The sequence below is a fragment of the Callithrix jacchus genome, chromosome X, assembly GCF_049354715.1.
Source record: "Callithrix jacchus isolate 240 chromosome X, calJac240_pri, whole genome shotgun sequence".
Classification (NCBI taxonomy): domain Eukaryota; kingdom Metazoa; phylum Chordata; class Mammalia; order Primates; family Cebidae; genus Callithrix; species Callithrix jacchus.
The window spans coordinates 18,445,918-18,463,343 of NC_133524.1; the positions used below are offsets into that span (position 1 = coordinate 18,445,918).

A 17,426-nucleotide genomic window follows, 5' to 3' on the forward strand; every position below is an offset into this window, starting at 1 on the left:
ATTAAAGGCTTAAATGTAAAACCTAAAACTATAAAAACTCTAGAAGACAATCTAAGAAGTATCATTCTGGACATAAGACCTGGCAAATATTTCATGATCAAGACACCAAAAGCAATTGAAACAAAAGCAAAAATCAACAAATGGGATCTAATTAAACTAAAGAGCTTTTGCACAGCACAAGAAACCAGCAACAGAGTAAATAGACAACCTACAAAATGGAAGAAAATATTTTCAAGCTATGCATCCAACAAAGGTCTAATATCCAGATTCTATAATGCACTTAAACAAATTTACAAGCAAAAAATAACCCTGTTAAAAAATGGGCAAAGGACATAAACAGATAGTTTTCAAAAGAAGACATACCTGCAGCCAACAAGCATATGAAAAAAATGTCCCATATGAGTAGTCATTAGAGAAATACAAATCAAAACTATGATGAGATATCATCTGACCCCAGTCAGAACAGCTGTTATTAAAAAAATAAGAGACGCTGGCAAGGTTGCAGAGAAAAGGGATCACTTATACACTGCTGATGGGAGAATAAACTAATTCAGCCATTGTGGGAAGCAGGGGAAGCAGTGTGGCAATTCCTTAAAGAACTGAAAACAGAATTACCATTCAACCCAGCAATTCCACTATTGGGTATATACCTGAAGAAAAAGAAATTGTTCTACTATAAGGACACATACATGTTTGAGTTCATTGTGGCACTATTTACAATAGCAAAGACACGGAATCAGCTTAAATGCCCATCAACCTTAGACTGGATAAAGAAAATGTGGTATATATATATATATATATATACACCATGGAATACTAAACAGCCATAAAAAAGAATGAGTTTATGTCATTTGCTGCAACAAGGATGGAGCTGGAGGCCATTATCCTAAGCAAAGTAATGCAGAAACAGAAACCCAAATACCACATGTTCTCATTTATAAGTGGGAATTAAACAACAAGGACACATGGACACAAAGAAGGGAACCATAGATACTGGGACCTCCATGAGGGTGGAGGGTGGGAGGAAGGAGAAGATGAGAAAAGAATATCTATCAGGTACTGTGCTTAGTACCTGGGTGATGAAATAACCTGTACATCAGATCCTTATGACATGAGTTTACCTATATAACAAATCTGCACACATACCATTTATTCTAAAATAAAAGCTAAAAAATCGTTTATTTTATGTTAATTACACCTTGATTTCTAAAGTGTGCAAAGGAGTTTACAGTTTTTCAAAATTCTTTTAGGGGCACGTTAGTAAAAATGTTTGATAATCATTGTTCTAGGCATACATGGAACAAATTTCTTTATTTTATTCTTTGTTTTTGGAGGCAGGATGTCGTTCTGTCACCCAGGCTGGAGTGCAGTGGTGTGATGTGGCTCACTGGAGCCTCAACCTCCCAAACTCAAGCAATCCTTCCACCTCAGCCTCCTGAGTAGCTGGGACTACAGGGGTGTGCCATCATGCCATGTTAATTTTTTTAAAATGTTTTGTAGAGGCAGGGTCTCCCATCCAAGTAGTAACCAGGCCCAACCCTGCTTAGCTTCTGAGATCAGACGAGATCAGGCATATTCAGAGTGGTATGGCTATAGATGAGACAGGGTCTCACCATGTTGTCCAGGCTGGTCTCAAACTCCTGGACTCAAGAGGTCCTCCACCTTAGCCTTCCAAAGTGTAAGAATTACGGGCATGAAATACTGTGCCTGGCTGGAACAAATTTCTTGTTTTTCAAGATTCTTATGTTTTCTTTTGATTTCTTAATATCATGCAACTTGACTGCAAGGTAAAGTGACCCACAACACATCAAATTATTTATATTTTCTTGTTATCTTGAGGTTTTTCTCACAAACCAAACAAAAATCCCCACTTTGGATTTTTATGCTTCAGAACATTCTCTAAAGAAAAATAATAAAAAGAAGAGTGAATAATAAGTATTAGCTAGAGAAAAGGTTATTCTTCAGATAATGTGGCGAATGAATGCAGTTTTCTGTTTGTTAATTGCTTCCTCTTAGGCTCTCTTTTTTGGAGGAAGAATATAGTGATTAAAGTAATTTTTTATGTAAATGGAGTTTCGAAATCAATCTAATTCTGAAGAATTGCTTTCAAATTTATATGAATTTAGATGGGGATAGTACCCTGGCACACAAAAGTTTCCATGAACAAAGGAGCAGACACAGTGGGCTACATTGAGTAGAGATGCTCAATACTGGCAGTTTGATCTCTGACCTGGTCCTGGTTATCACTTCCCTGCAACTCGCCGATTCAGCCATGCCATAAAAACCTTAATAACCAGCTGAATCTTCTTGCAAAGGAGGCATGAAAACCAGACTTCTTTAATCTTCTGGCACAGTGTAAATAAATAACAAGATGGCCTGTCCTTCCATGAATAATATTTCTGTCTCCTGGTCTTTTCTCACATATGTTGAATGATTTTCAGAGGTTTTGCCCGTTCTCCATGTGTTCTGTATCTGCTCTCTGTTCTGAAAGGTTATCTGATTGTTCTCCTGGGCTTGAGACGGCTTCTAGGCTTTCAGAACTGTGAACCAAATCCGAGAAATCTGCTGAGCTGCAGGGAAGAAGTTGGGGTTTTTCTTCCTTTACATATAGATCTTTGGCTCTAACAACTGGAACTGTAATGGTTCTTTGGTAATCTGAGACATAATTTTCTTTTTCCTTCATTTTCCTTGTTTTGGGGGGTATAGCAGTGATAACAGGCATGAAGAGAGAATGGGGTAACTTAGAAGAGTCTGAATACCAATCTTTCCTCAAGGCCCTGCAACAGAAACACCTCCTGTTTGGAGGGTTAAATTTCTTATACTCAGTAACACTACCACACATCCTCAGAAGTAACTTCCATATCAGTGTCATCTTTTAAGAGCGGAGAGTCCTCAAGGTCATTTCTTTTCCCACTTCAATCACATTTTTGTCACTCATATTCCCTACTTTTTCACTTGTTTTATCAGTAGCAGTAGCTCCTACTTTTATTCCAATACCTGTCTGTTTTGTATTGAGTAATTCCAAAACCACAAGTCACCTGAGAGTGACCAAAACAACGGCAGGACCTACCTCTCTCTCTGATTTCTGCATTTCTGTGGTGAGGTAGACAGCATGGGAAACCTGCCTTCTTTTGTTATTTTCCTAGAGTTGGAACTTTCCTCTGTACATTGCTTCCATTGGTCTTGGCTTGGAATATCCATCCCATGGCCCTAGACTGGTGGTGACAAGATTCATTCTTAGCTTATCAAAGACAGGGCTTGGATCTTTCATTGAGAATTGCTGACATCCAGTAGTCCTCCCAAAGACCTCCATAACACCACAGTATTGCCACAGGCCGCTCCTGCAGATCATAAGTTGCTTCCCCACTAGACAGTGGCCTGGATACTCCCTGACCACTCCAACAACCACATTTCACCTTGCACCTGCTCCCTGTAAAACCTTCAAAAGTGGCCATTTTGAGCCAGGTGTAGTGGTTTGTGCATGTAATCCCAGTGCTTTGGGAGAATCACTTTGAGCCAAGGAGTTCAAGGCTGCAGTGAGCTATGATCGTACCACTGCACTACAGCCTTGACAACAGAGAGAGACCCTGTGTCTTTAAAACAAAACAAACACCAAAAAATGGCTGTTTTGATCTTATGTGTTATACGTGTAAAATCAATCTGATTGATTTATTCTGGGAAGAACCTGAAAGCACTATCAGATGCTGAACATGAGGCAGAAGGAGAAAATGATATTTGGGCAGTAAAGACATTTGAGTCTGTTGATCAAAGCTTATCGCTGCTCTGTGGGTCGCTCTTCAGCCGAAACTGGAGGGTGTCAGTCACAGGTCCTAAGGCCTTAGTAGTATTTTGAGACAGTGAGGAGCTGAGCATTTAAAAGAGACATTTTCATTGTTCAACTCCCACTTATGAGTGAGAACATGTGGTGTTTGGTTTTCTGTTCTTGTGTTAGTTTGCTGAGAATGATGGTTTCCAGCTTCATTCATGTCCCTGCAAAGGACATGAACTCATCCTTTTTTAGGGAGGGAAACATCACACACAGAGGCCTGTCGGGGGGTGGGGGGCCCAGAGGAGGGATAGCATTAAGATAAATACCTAATGTAGATGATGGGTTGATGGGTGCAGCAAACCACCATGGCACATGTATACCTGTGTAACAAACCTGCACATTCTGCACATGTATCCCAGAACTTAAAGTTTAAAAAAAATAAAAGATACATTTTCTGCCTTGAAACAGTCTCTGGGCACTTCTGTACTGAGTTAAAAAGTGTCCCCCTCAAAAAAAAATTTATGTCCACCTGGAGCCTCAAAATGTGACCTTATTTGGAAATTGAGTCTTTGCAGATATAATTAGGATAAGGCCATACAGGATTAGAATGGGCTGTAATCCACTGATTGATGCCCCTATAAGGAGAGGATAAGATGCAGAGACACACAGAGAAGAAGGTCATGTGATGATGGAAGCAGAGATTGGAGTGATGCATCTACAAGCCAAGGAACTCCAACGATCGCTGGCAAGCATCAGACACCAGGAAGAGGCAAAGAAAGATTTTTCCCTGGAGCCTTCAGAGGGAGCGTGGCCCTGCTGTCACTTTGATTTCAGACTTCTGGCCTCTGGAACTGGGAGACAATAAATTTCTGTTGTTTTAAGCCACCCAGTCTGTTGTCCGTTCTTATGGCAGCCACGGGAAACTGATCTGTCTTCTTCACTGTTCACACTCTGCATTATTTGCAAATACTTCTCTAAGTGAGAAGGGGTCTGTGTCATGATTCTGAAGACAGATTACCTGGGTTTTTTGAATCTTGACACTGCCACTTATTAGCTGTGTGACCTTGAGCAACTTACCCCACTGCTTAGTGCCTCAGTTTTTCTGACTTATAAGGTGAGGATTAAGTGAGTTAATAATGTTATGGGCTTAAAACAGTGCCTAGCACATAGGAGGTGCCAGTATGTGTTTATGTGAAGGAAAAGTCCATGAGGTTGAAATGGCCATGTGAAAAGTTGGAATGGTTCCATGGAGGAGGAATTGGGACATGAGCTGGACCTTCAGGAATTGGGTGAGGCCCGTCAGAGTCTGCCGGAGTGGGAGAAACAAGGTGAGCAAAGGCTTGTTGGGGCCGCGAGGGAAGGGGGCAGTAAGACTATTAGAGCAGGATTTCCCAACCTTTTCTCCATGGCTACCAGCACTGAAACTTATATTTGTATACACATGGGGTCAATGAGGCTGCTTGCAGCTGGACCCCAGGAGTCACTGTGCAAGTTGTTAAGAGGGGAAGCAATACCTTGGCATATTTGTAATTCATCCCCAGCACCTGTAGGAGAGCTCAGGATTTGAGCAGTGTTTCCTCAGATCAAATTTACATTAAAATGCAGATTCTGGGTGGCGCCTGAGAGCCTGCATTTCTAATAAGCAGGGAATACTGAGGCTTTTGGTCTAAGGACCACACTTTGGTTTAAAATCCTTGCCACTTGAAATGTGGTCCATGGACCAGCAGCATCAGCATCCCCCGGGAGCTTGTTAAAAGCACTGCCTTCTAGGTCCTCCCTGTCCCAAACCTACTGAACCTGCATTTTAATTTGGTCCTCAGCTGATGGAGCTGCACATTAAAATTTGGAAGCAGTGGATTAGAGGTCTCTGGGTAGCTCAGTTTGCTAACAGGTAGGGTCTAGCCATCTAGGTTCTTAGGCCCAGCTGCACATTAGATCCTCATAAGGAGCTTTTAAAAATCCTGCTGCCCAGGCCAAAGCAGCTGAATTAAGTCAAAGCATCTACAATTGGGGCCTTCAGAAATCATATTATTTTTTAATCTCTCCAGGGGATTTTAATGTGTAGCCAGGACTGAGAACCACTGGGCTAGGGAAGAACCCCTGAGCAGGGCTAGAGAGACTGAGGCCATGAAGATGGGGCTTAGGTCCTTGATGGGGTTTGAGTCCTTTTTTGTTCCATTGTAGCATGGCATAGCAGTTAGAGGCATGAGCTGTGGAGCAATGAGGGCCTGCCTGGATTCAAACACTGCTTGATACCACTTGCCAGCTGCATGATGTCAGGTGAGGTACTTAACCTCTCTTTGCCTCCTTTTTTTTTTTTTTCAAACAAGGATGATAATAGTAACTAACTACTGCATAGGGTGTTTCTGAGGAACAAATAAGGTAAAGTGTAAGGGTGCTCATGACAGTGCTTGGCACATAGTAAGGCCTCTGGGTGTGTTTGCTCCCTTGAATACCCATATCTTATTCTTTCTCACGTTCCTATCATCCTGCCCCATCCTCAGAACTAGGCTCTTGGGCAGCAATCATACCTCTGATTAGGCGCTCAATAAATGTTTGAGGAATGCATGACTGAATGGTTACAATGCCCCCTTGTGTATTCAGTGGGAAGAAATAACAAAACATACAGTTGGTTCTTAATATCAGTATGGGTAGTGTGACCAGCTGTTCCGATTGCCCAGGAATGAGGGGTTTCCCTGGACACGGGTGACTTTTGGTGTCAAAACTGCTGAAATACCAGGCAAACTGGGATGAGTTGGTCACCCTAAGTATGGGCATTGGCAAAATGTCCATTTCATCAAAATGTTTTCAAATAAGCATAAAGAGAGGCACCCGAGGCCAATTCATTTATGTGCACATAGTAATGGCAATGGCAATGGTAATTTGCTTCCTGCCCACGGTGTGTGTGTGTGTTTCTTTATTTGTGTGTGCGTGTGTGCTGCATGCACACCAGTAATAGTTGGAATGTCATAACAGTGTGGGCGGTACATCATGTGCTCTGCAGTGATCACTTCACATGCTTAAGAGGGAGCATCACATGGCCTGGCTCACACCCTGGTTATGCCACTTAATAGCTTTGTGACATTGGGCATGTTTCTCCACCTCTCTGTGCTTCAGTTTCTCCATCTGCAAATAAATTTCTGAATTTTTAAGAGGATTGATGGGTTCATGCATGTGAAGTGTCAAGCAGAGTATTGGATGCTTCATAAAGGTCTGATCGATATTTGAGATGATTATTATTGCTATCATCATTAACACTACCTGTTACCTACATATCTCCTCTGCTTCTCCTCCTTTCTTTCCTCCCAGTCTCTATCCTTTGCCATGAACCTTCTGCGCCTTGCCTATTGTTTCTTCTTCCTGCTCTCTCCCTCTCCTGCCAGAGGGGCCATCAACAGTTTCACCCTTCTTTTCAGGGTTATTCAGGCTGATTCCCTCATAAGGGCGCCAAGTGAGGAGGTTGGGGGGGCACTGAAATCCAAGCACTTCTTCCTAAGGCAGAGCAGGTACCCCAAAAAGGTGCCTTTTCCTCATTCACACAAAGACAAAGCAAGCTGTGATGGAAACTTGCAAATGGTCTGCAGAAGAACAACTGTTAGTAACTGTATTTCAAATCTTTAGTCTTTTGGATCTCCTAGCTGCCCAGGTCATGCTAACCCCAAACATTATTAATTTTCCTGAAGACACGTGTACAGATAAAAGATGGAGGCATCATTCCAAGAAGATCAGTGAATAAGATGTGTTCTTGTGTATAAATGACATTTTTAATATGAAATTGAAATTATCTGATCTAGGAACAGCATGCACCGCTTTTAGAATTAAACATTTTTACAACACTCATGATAATCATCATGAACAGTGACTATAATCACTTGGTTTTAAAAGATGATGGAGGACTATTTCAGAATATTGCATAATATGTACATAGCCAATAACTGTAGAATGCTTGTTACAGATCACTATCAAACATGAAATTGACTTTATCTTAACTTTGAATTCCAAATTTGAAACATTTGCACCATTTTTCCCTTACATCATATATAAAATATTCGATACTGGAAAATAATGATGATTCTTTGCTGATTGGATAGATAACCAAGGTTCTGTTCCTACCAGAAAATGCCCCTCTGCCTTTCTCTGAGATGCCTGAAAGTTCAATATAGGCCAGGTGGACAATTCCTACTATGAAAACTGTTATGAGAAGTAAATATCTGTTGCATATTCCGCTGCCTTTGTGTCAAGTACTGTCTTCCTTATAATGAATAGGGTAAAGGCAACTTTGACCCAAATAAATAAAAATTTGAAAGATAGTCTCTTTGGGGCCAATAAAACGGAATCTTAGAGAACCAAGAGAACTTGCAAACTAAATTAAAGACCTATTGACTATGATCTGAAGTTTTAAAATGGAGAATCATTATTCTGATTTTCAAAAGGGTGAAGAAAGTAGATTTGGCAAACCCAGGACTGAGAGATTAATCAAATCTTGCCAGATCCTGGGACAAGCCAGTTGTTTGTCAGAAATTGGACAAGAATGCTATTCAGCCCTGGGTTTGCTAAACATAAGGAGGGCAAGAGTTTGCTAGTGTGGGAAACGACCCCTCCATGCCTTTTGGCATGTGTGTCTCTCCCACAAAAGGAGTGAAATGTATTCCTCTACTTCTGACTTTGGGTTTGACTCTGTGATCTGTGTTGTCCAATAGAATGTCCATTCTGAGCCTAGGCCTTAAGAGGCCTTCAGTATCTCTCCTTCATGTCCTGTGCTTCTGTCACTGTAAGTAGAAGAACTCATGCTGGCTAGTCTACTAATTCTAAGAGGAAAACTAGGGGCACATAGAGCAGAGCCATCACAGCCACTGTAGCCTGAAGTGGAGCCACCTAGCTAAGCCCAGCCTCATTGGACCAACCCACAGATGCAAAGTAAGCCCAGAGGAAATGGACAGAGCCCCTCGTCCACCCTCAGAGACATGAATTCAGCCCGTGCTTTATGTCACATGCCACTGCGGTGTTAAGAATCTGTGCTAAACAGCACTCACGTGAATATAGAAAATCCATACACTTATTTTTCTTCTTCGATTGGTAGACCAGAGTCATGAGATAGATGGTTTTGGAGGTGAACTTCCGCACATATGTTGTAAGATCCATTCCTACAACCTTAAAGATGAAACAAGATGAAAATCAAAAGCCAGTCACTATTAAAATTAAGGTATTAATGTTTGGAGAACAAGCAAGAGTGCTAAGTAATACAGGTTTTATGTAAAAATACATATTTGTGTAGAAGAAATTATGGAAGGAAAAAGGCTAGAATGAAAACCATGGTTAATATAATGCTATATGATATTAATGAAAAAGTGGCATCCAGGAGAAAAGGGCTATTTCCACTTTATTCTGTATTTCTCATACCATACTTTTATTATTCTACTGAGGAGGCAAAATCTATTTAGATTCAAACAGTATGGATGTAAGGACAATGGAGAGGAAGAGTCAAAGAAGGATTCAAAATTTGGAAGAATGGTGATAACATTCATTGAGCAAGGAAGTGAGAAAGAGAATCTGGTTTAGGGAAGAAAGATGAGTTGGCTTTGAACATGGCAAGTTTGAAGTACTGGTAACATATCCAGCAGGAAACAAGCAAAAGGCAGTTGGGATTTTGCGTCTAGAATTCAAGAACTTGAGTTAGGCTAAAGATGAGATTTAAAGACAATAGAAGTCGTGGAGTAGGTTAAATTCAGGAGAAAGACAGAAAGGACACAAAAGAGAAGGTGGCCAATATCCGCTCTTTTTGATTAGTGGAAATGAATCAACGAAAAGCCAGAAAAGGAATAAAAGAGAGTATGGTCAGAAATGTAGAGGAAGAACCAGTAAGATCCAGTGCCACCAACCATTCCCCCAAAGAATTTTCAGGAGAAGAAGGTCAAAGAGGATAAAGACGAAGAGTTGGCTGCTAGATTGGACAAATAGGACAGTGGGGACCTTGGGCATAGTTGATTTTGAAATATGGTGGCATCTGCAGCTAGGTAGCAAGGTTAAGGAACAATCAAATGATGAGGAAGACCAAAGAGCTGGGGCAGCCATTGCTGCAAAGAAGTTACCCCATGGTTCTCATGCTCTTTTCAAGATGGAGCTGGGAAAATTTTCTCCCAGCATTTCTTTCACCAGAGAAACTAAATTGGAATTTCAGTTGTTTCCCCTTTCATGGAACTTTAAATCACCCTATGCAGTATAATTTTTTGAGAGAGAATTTCTGTTTCCCCTCCCTGGTTGTTCTTTCCCTATTCTACATTTTTGCCATGGCAAAGGTTTGCAGTTGGACGAAGAACAGAAGTTCTTTACAAAATGTTTCCCTTCCTGGCTTTTGTTTTCCAAATCCTGAGCCTCTCCAGAGAATTGTTATGGTGTCCTAGCGAGTGTAAGGCAAGAAAGAATACTTTTGAGAGAATCAAGAAGGATTTCCCTAAGACTAAAGAGAAATTTCTTAGGCTGGGGACAAGAGAGACAACTTTGAGAGCTTGGAGAACCACAGGGATCTATATTCTTCATCCTAACAGTTCCAGGAGAGGAGAAGGATTTCAGACAACTGAGCTGAGGGAAGAGAGGCTAGAACAAGGCTTAGGCTCCTGGCTGACCAAGGCTTCCCAGCTCCCAGCATAGCCAAGAACCTGAAGAATCTGAGGAGCTGAAGGGACCCTGTGGCCTGGCTCTGTTCCATCTCAGTGATACCTTTGGATTTTCCTGAGGGTCACTCTGATGACTTAGCACACCTTGAGGCAGAACCTTAGCACATTCCAAAGAGTAAGGGAAAGGTCCCAAGAATGTCTGGGGTTGAATTTTCCACCAGCTTAGCAGGATGAGGCTGGCTGCTTTATTAAAAATAATGACATGCAGTGTTTTTTGCTCACCTGAGTTTGTGGATTGAGATTTATGCCTGCTGCACTAGAGGAAGTCAAGTTTATATTCTCAAGTAAGAAGAGTGCTTTCTTCATCTGGGAAGAAAACCAGTGGGGGTAGAATGGGTATCTCTAGATGATGGGACAACTGGTGTGTAGCTAATAGTCAGTTTGGTAGGATGGGTAGAGGAGGGTAAAAGACAATGACATCATTTTCTGAGAAAATGGATTCTAGTTCATCTCTGCTGCTTAAGCTTCCCACATCTTTGGCCAAGGTATTTCATCTCCCTGGGCCTCAGCTTCCTCATATGTAAAGCCAAAGTGTTACATTAAGTGAGCGCTAAGGCTCCTCCCACATCCTGAGACCTTTTGGCTTCATTCTCGTTTCTCTTATGGCAAATTGAGTTTCTTATCTCTAATAAATGAGGTGTATTAAGCAGCCCCATTGCTGCTGAGCTACATTCAACTCGGTCTAGCACATGCCAGAAAATAGCAAGCCGGGACAGTTAGCATCACTGGGGAGGCTATATGTATGCATTTTAATCTGCACAGATCCAGGATTTCAGATACAGTGCATCAGTCTGTGCAGATTTAATGGGGGTGGGGGCAGAGGGTGATGAAACCACCAAATTTGCTCTTTAAGACCGAGCCGTCTAGTGAAAACGGGTTTGCATACTAGTCTGGGAGGGCTAATTTATCACTCTGGAGAGCAATTTCTCATTAACACAATGTCAATACTGCTGGGGATTGGCTAGACCACCTTTGGAAGAGGTTAAATTACCTTTTAATCAGCATATGGAAGAATAAGGCTTCTGTTCCATCATGACATAACAACCTTGCTAATTTGACATCTTCTAAAAGCCAAGGCAATTCTAACTACACCTGTGTGATGCGACCAGAATAGTTTCCAGAGAGGCAGAAGACAGGAAAGAAGGGTTTCTGTGGCTGTTATCCAAACTGGCATAATTGATGTGGGTGCAGTGGGTTATAGCTAATGGCCTGTGTTTAATTATGGAGGCAGTGACACAAGGCCTCAAGGATGATAAGGCACTAACCAGATGATGTACCTCTTTCTCAATTCTGAGCTTGCTGAGTGACTGGATAGAGAGTCAGTACAACAACAACGTGGTCTAATGTTTCTCCTGGAAACAGTCGCACACAGACCTCATGTGAAAGTGCTTTGAAATCCATTGCTCTGGAAATCACTTCTCCATTTAAACCAGGATGACTTACATTGATATATGTCCCAAATTCATTATTAGCTGCTTTGAAAGTATGGGACTTCCATTTTGTCTCACTCCCCAGAGCAATGAAGTAACAAATAAACAAAGAAACAACCTTTTATCCACTAGCTTGAAAAATAATGACAGTAACTGTTACAGAACTGCATATCCATATCCATTCTCAACTTTTGGCAATAGACCCTTCAGTTTTTAGCCAGACACATGGCTGTCTAGCTGGAGACTACATTTCCCAGACTCCATGGCAGCAATGTGAGGCCCTGTGACTAAGTTTTAACCAATGAGAAGGAGCAGATTGACGTGTGTAATGTCTGGATCATGCTATGAACGGAAACTGCTCATCTTCCATTTATTCTTTTCTCTTCTTGTGGGTAAGAATGAGGTTGTGGTAAGTGGTGATTCAGTTTCAACCTTGACAATAAGGAAGACACCCTGTGGGATGACAGGGATAATAAGAAAAAAAAAAATCTGGGTCCTTAGTTGACCTTGAGGAATAAGGTCATTCTACGTCCATCAACTGCCTGCAAGCTTGGACTTTCATCTGACCAGATCTTCTATCCTGTTGAAGCCACTGTTATTTTGATATCTGTTAAAGTGAATACAGTGATTTACATCAGTAAAGTAGTTTCCAATTTGAAAAACATGTTCTTTCGCATGTTTTATCTCTTAGTTACTCAAACATCCAGGTGAAGTAGACAGGAAGAGAAGTCGTTAGAGATTCTATTTGACAGGAGGAAATGGAGGCTCAGAGAGGACATGGCTTTTGTCCTCAGTCACACCTACAGAGATATTGAGCCACATCTTACACCTGGATCTTCCAACTCTGAGTCCAGTTTTCCTTTTACTATCATATTGCCCATCCTTCCTTGGAAACCTCAAGCGACAGTAGTGCATGAGAGGGCACTCTCCATTCATTGAAATGCTGTTTTGATCACTTAAGCATCCCACCCTCATATAGCTCCTCTCCCCTCCCTTCCACCTCCTCCAGACCATCCCCAAAACAGTAAAGAAAAGCTCCATAAGGAAGGTTTTAAAAAAAATAGTTGATGGCATTGCTTAAAATGAGAACAGTCTGGGGTCAGCAGTGGTTGGGGAAGTGCAGTGGGAGGAGTATTTTATCAATGACATTGTTTAGAATTGCCAGAACATTGGGGTAATAAAAAGCAGAGCAACTTTCAGTCAGTTTTATTATTGTTTCTAAATTCTCAACTGGCGATAAACTCCTTACAGGAGCCTGTACCCCCTTTTTGCCTGCACACTGGATGGCCCACTTCCATTACCACCCCCTTTAGTGTACCACAAAATAATAGTTATGAAGGAAAGAAAATAATAAAGCATAAAACCCAGTTAACTTCTTCCTTGCTCTCTGATATGTATACACATCCAGGAAATGGCTGGCATGTTTGTACCAATTGCCGCCTGTTCCATTTAGAAGAGCTTCTGTAAAGAAGAGGAAAGCTTGTTTGTTTCCTTGGGCTTTTCCTCCCCTCTTATCTCCATAGTTACAAGAGTCGGTTCTGTGTAATTTTTTGAAGCTGGCACCTTGCCCAACTCAAATTGATTATAAAGGTTGGGAGGGACAGTTGAGATCTGCAGCTTGATTCCTGGGTAAGTTGGCTGTTTAGAAAGATAGCATTGACAGCCAAGATAGCCTGCAGATGGGAAGGCAAATCTGGAGATTCCGTTTTTTATTATGGAGCCCATGAATGACTCACTAGTTTGGGCTCTTCCTTGGAGAAACATAGAAAGATAAGTGCCTGGAAGAAATCAGCCAAAAGGTTCTTTCCTCAAAGGCTTTATAGTAAGTAGGGTTGCCAGATTAAATACAGGACACAAGTTAAATTTGCATTTCAGATAAACAACAAATACTTTTTTTAGGATAAGCATGTCCCCAAATAGTGTATGGGATATACTCATACTGAAAACACAGATGCTCAGTTATATTTGCATTTCACATAAACAAGGAATAATTTTTTTGGCATAAGTATGTCCCATGAAATATTTGGGTCATACTTAAACATTTACTGTTGATCTGAAATGTAAATTTTAGCAGCGAACCCTGTATTTTTGTTTGCTAAATTTGGCAGCCCTACTTACAGAAATCTAGCAAGATCTTTAAAAAATGGTTTCTTTCAATTCAGGAACAGTCAATCTTGTTTTTCTCTTAAAAGAGTCTGTAGGCTGTTGTATTTTATTTATTGGTGTATGGGACTACAGGAGGGACAAGTCTCTTCACCTGTGTAAATCTTATCTTTCTAAAAGGAAAGGATGAAATGGTCTGTTGAAGAATTCTATAGTCCTATGTCCTTCCCATGCTACTGATATCTTGTTGGAATTAATTTTCCCCTGAGTTAAAATAAATTGGTGCTATCTGATAGAAATAAAATTCAAGCCACATATTATAATTTTAGATTTTCCAGTATCACATTATAAAAGTAAAAAGAAACAGGTGAAATTAATTTTAATAATGCATTTTATTTAACCAATTATAGTAAAACAGTATCATTTCGATATACAATCAATATAAAAATTATTATGAGATAGTTTACATTCTTTTTTGTATCTTCAAAGTCTGGTGTTTATCCTTATAGTACATCTCAATTGGACTAGACACATTTAAAGTATCAATTGTGACATGTGGCTCAATGTCTACCATGTTGGACAGCATAGGTATTATAGGCTAAATACATAGATAAACAGGACAGGCACAGGGGCTCACGCCTGTAATGCCAGCACTTTGGGAGGCTAAGGCAGGTAGATCACTAGATCAAGAGTCCGAGACCAGCCTGGCAAACATGGTGAAACTCTGTCTCTACTAAAAAAATACAAAAAATAGCCGGGCATGGTGGTGCATGCCTGTACTCCCAGCTACTCAGGAGGCTGAGGCAGGAGAATTGCTTGAACATGGGAGGTGGAGGTTGCAGTGAGCCGAGATCGTGCCACTGCACTCCAGCCTGGGCAACAGAGCAAGACTCTGTCTCAAAAATAAATAAATAAATAAACAGATAAACTTTAAAGAGTTAGGCAAATTTAAGAATAAGATCTATAAAGGCTTATGCCGAGAACTAAGGCTATCATGGAGCATATTCATAGGCTTTTAACAATATACAGTTGATCCTTATTATTCACAGATTCTTTAGTTGTGAATTTACCTACTTGCTAGAATTTATCTGAAATTCAAAAATCAATATCGTCATCAGTGAGCATGCACAGGCACAGAGCAGTTAAAAAGTTGAATTGCCCAATGTGCACATTCCCAGCTGTGGTCGAATGCGGTGACACTCTTGGCTTCTTGTTTCAGCTCTCAAACTTTAAACAAGTGTCCTTCTCACATTCTATTTAGTGCCACATTTTTTTGTATTTTTATGGGCTCTTTTGTTGATGATTCACTCTTTAAAATGGCCCCCCACGCATAGTACTAAAGTATTATCTAGTGTCTGAAGTGCTGTCTAATATCCCTGAACCAAGAAGACTGTGATATGCCTTATGGAGGAACCACATGCATTAGATAAGCTTTGTCCAGGCAGGAGTGACAGCTGTTAGCTATGAGTTTAATGTTAATGAGTCAACAATGCATGTTAAAGAAGGTGTCTTTAAACAGAAACACACAGGAATCAAGGTTATTTACTGATCCAAAAACGTTGTGACCAGAGGCTCACAACTAGAGGTAATAATTCAATATTCACCAAGTCAGTGTTCTTGGTGACTTTATAGAACATAACTAAAGCAAATAATGAGAATAGAATGTACTTTGTTTTTCTATAATAGTTTTAGATTTACAGAAAAATTGAGCGATTTCCCCTCTTATTAACACCTTACAATAGTATGGAACAGTTGTTACAGTTAATGAACCAATATTCTCCATCCATTGTTGTTATTATTTGCTAAAGTCTATAGCTTATTCAGATTTCCTTAGTTTGTACCTAATGCCCTTTTTTTCTGAATATGAAGGTGCCACATCATATTTAGTTGTAATGTCTTCTTAGCCTCTTCTTTGCCATGATAGTTTCTTAGACTTTCCTTGTTTTTGAATGATCTTGATAGTTTTAAGGAGTACCGTTCAAGTATATTGCAGGATGTCCCTCCACTGAATTTGTTTTTCTCATGGCCAGATTGGGGTTATGGGTTTCCAGGAGAAAGATCACAGAGGTAACATGCCATTTTTAATCATATTATATCAAGGATGTGTACCATCAAGATGATTTATGACTGTTGATATTGGCCTTGGTCACTTGGCTGAGGTAGTGTTTGCCAGGTTTCTCCACTGTAAAGTTACTCTTCCCTCACCTTCTTTCCATACTGTGCTCTTTGGGAAGAAGTTACTCTGTGAAGCCCACACTTAAGTAATGGGGAGTTACGCTTCACCCCTTTGAAGGCAGAAATGACATGATTTATTTGAAATTCTTCTGCATAGAAGACTGGCCTCTCGTTCACCATTTGCTGATACATTCAATAATTCATTTATGTCAGTATGGACTAAGGATATTTATTTTATTGTTTGGGTTATAATCTAATGCTATCTTATATATTTTGATATTCAAGGGGACCTTTGTGCCTTACAGACTTTTGTAAATGCAAAACAAATTGAACAGAATATATTTAGATCGTTCTCCAAAATTGAATTATTAAGTCAAAGAGTGTTTAAAATTTTTGATGTACATTGATGTTTTATAAACTCGTATGCTGCTAATTCAATGTAGTCCTGGTGTCAAAAGAGAATCCCTCAAGCTCTCCCCACTTCCCGATCCTTGAGACACCCATTTAGTATTCTTTGGAGAAACAGAAAGATCCAAATCTGACCCAGTGAAACAATTGTTTGGTTTTCTTTTTATATTCTGACATGAATCCAGACATACCACAGACAAATCTGGGCCCCAAAGACTTGTAATCATACTAGCTGACATTTACATAGGGCCTCCTATGTGCCAGGCACTTTTCCAACAGCTTTATCTGTATTAAAGAATTTAATTCTCACAATGCTAAGAGGGATCTCTGGTGGGCTCCACTTTATGGATGGAGATCCTGAGGCACAGAAAAGTTAACTAACTTGCCTAAGGTCATTTGGCTTGTACATGGTAGGGACAGAATCTGAACTCAGGAAGTCTAATGCAGGGAGCCATTCTCTTGGCACCCCCACTGTGACTATTTAATATGAAAACTCAATGAACCAGTGCCGTCATTCTTGTTTACTATTACTCTTTCCCAACAGCAGCGGTATAAAGGGTGCTCCTTTGTCATATTCTCGTCTATTTTTTTTTAATTTTCAAGTTTCCATTATTGAAAAGCTTGTCTGGTTTAAATGGATCAGAGGACACTATGAATAAAGGTCACTTTCTTTATTGACAGGCTTTCCCAAAGAGAAATTTGCATTTCTGTTGATAAAAACCGTATCACAGATACAGGTGATGGTCCAGTGTTTTAGCAAACAAGGAAGTGCAGGGTGCCAAGCTGAGCTCAGCGGAACTGAAACTAGGGCTTCCCTTGCTCCATGAGGACCAACCTTCCCTCACCACCTCAGGGATTCCTGAAAAC

General features: G+C 40.5%; 1 pseudogene; it reads right to left on the reverse strand.

The window, feature by feature from the left end:
• Window positions 1-2,243: 2,243 nt before the first annotated feature.
• Window positions 2,244-16,331, reverse strand: LOC100395450 (protein Mdm4 pseudogene; annotated as a pseudogene).
• Window positions 16,332-17,426: the final 1,095 nt, after the last annotated feature.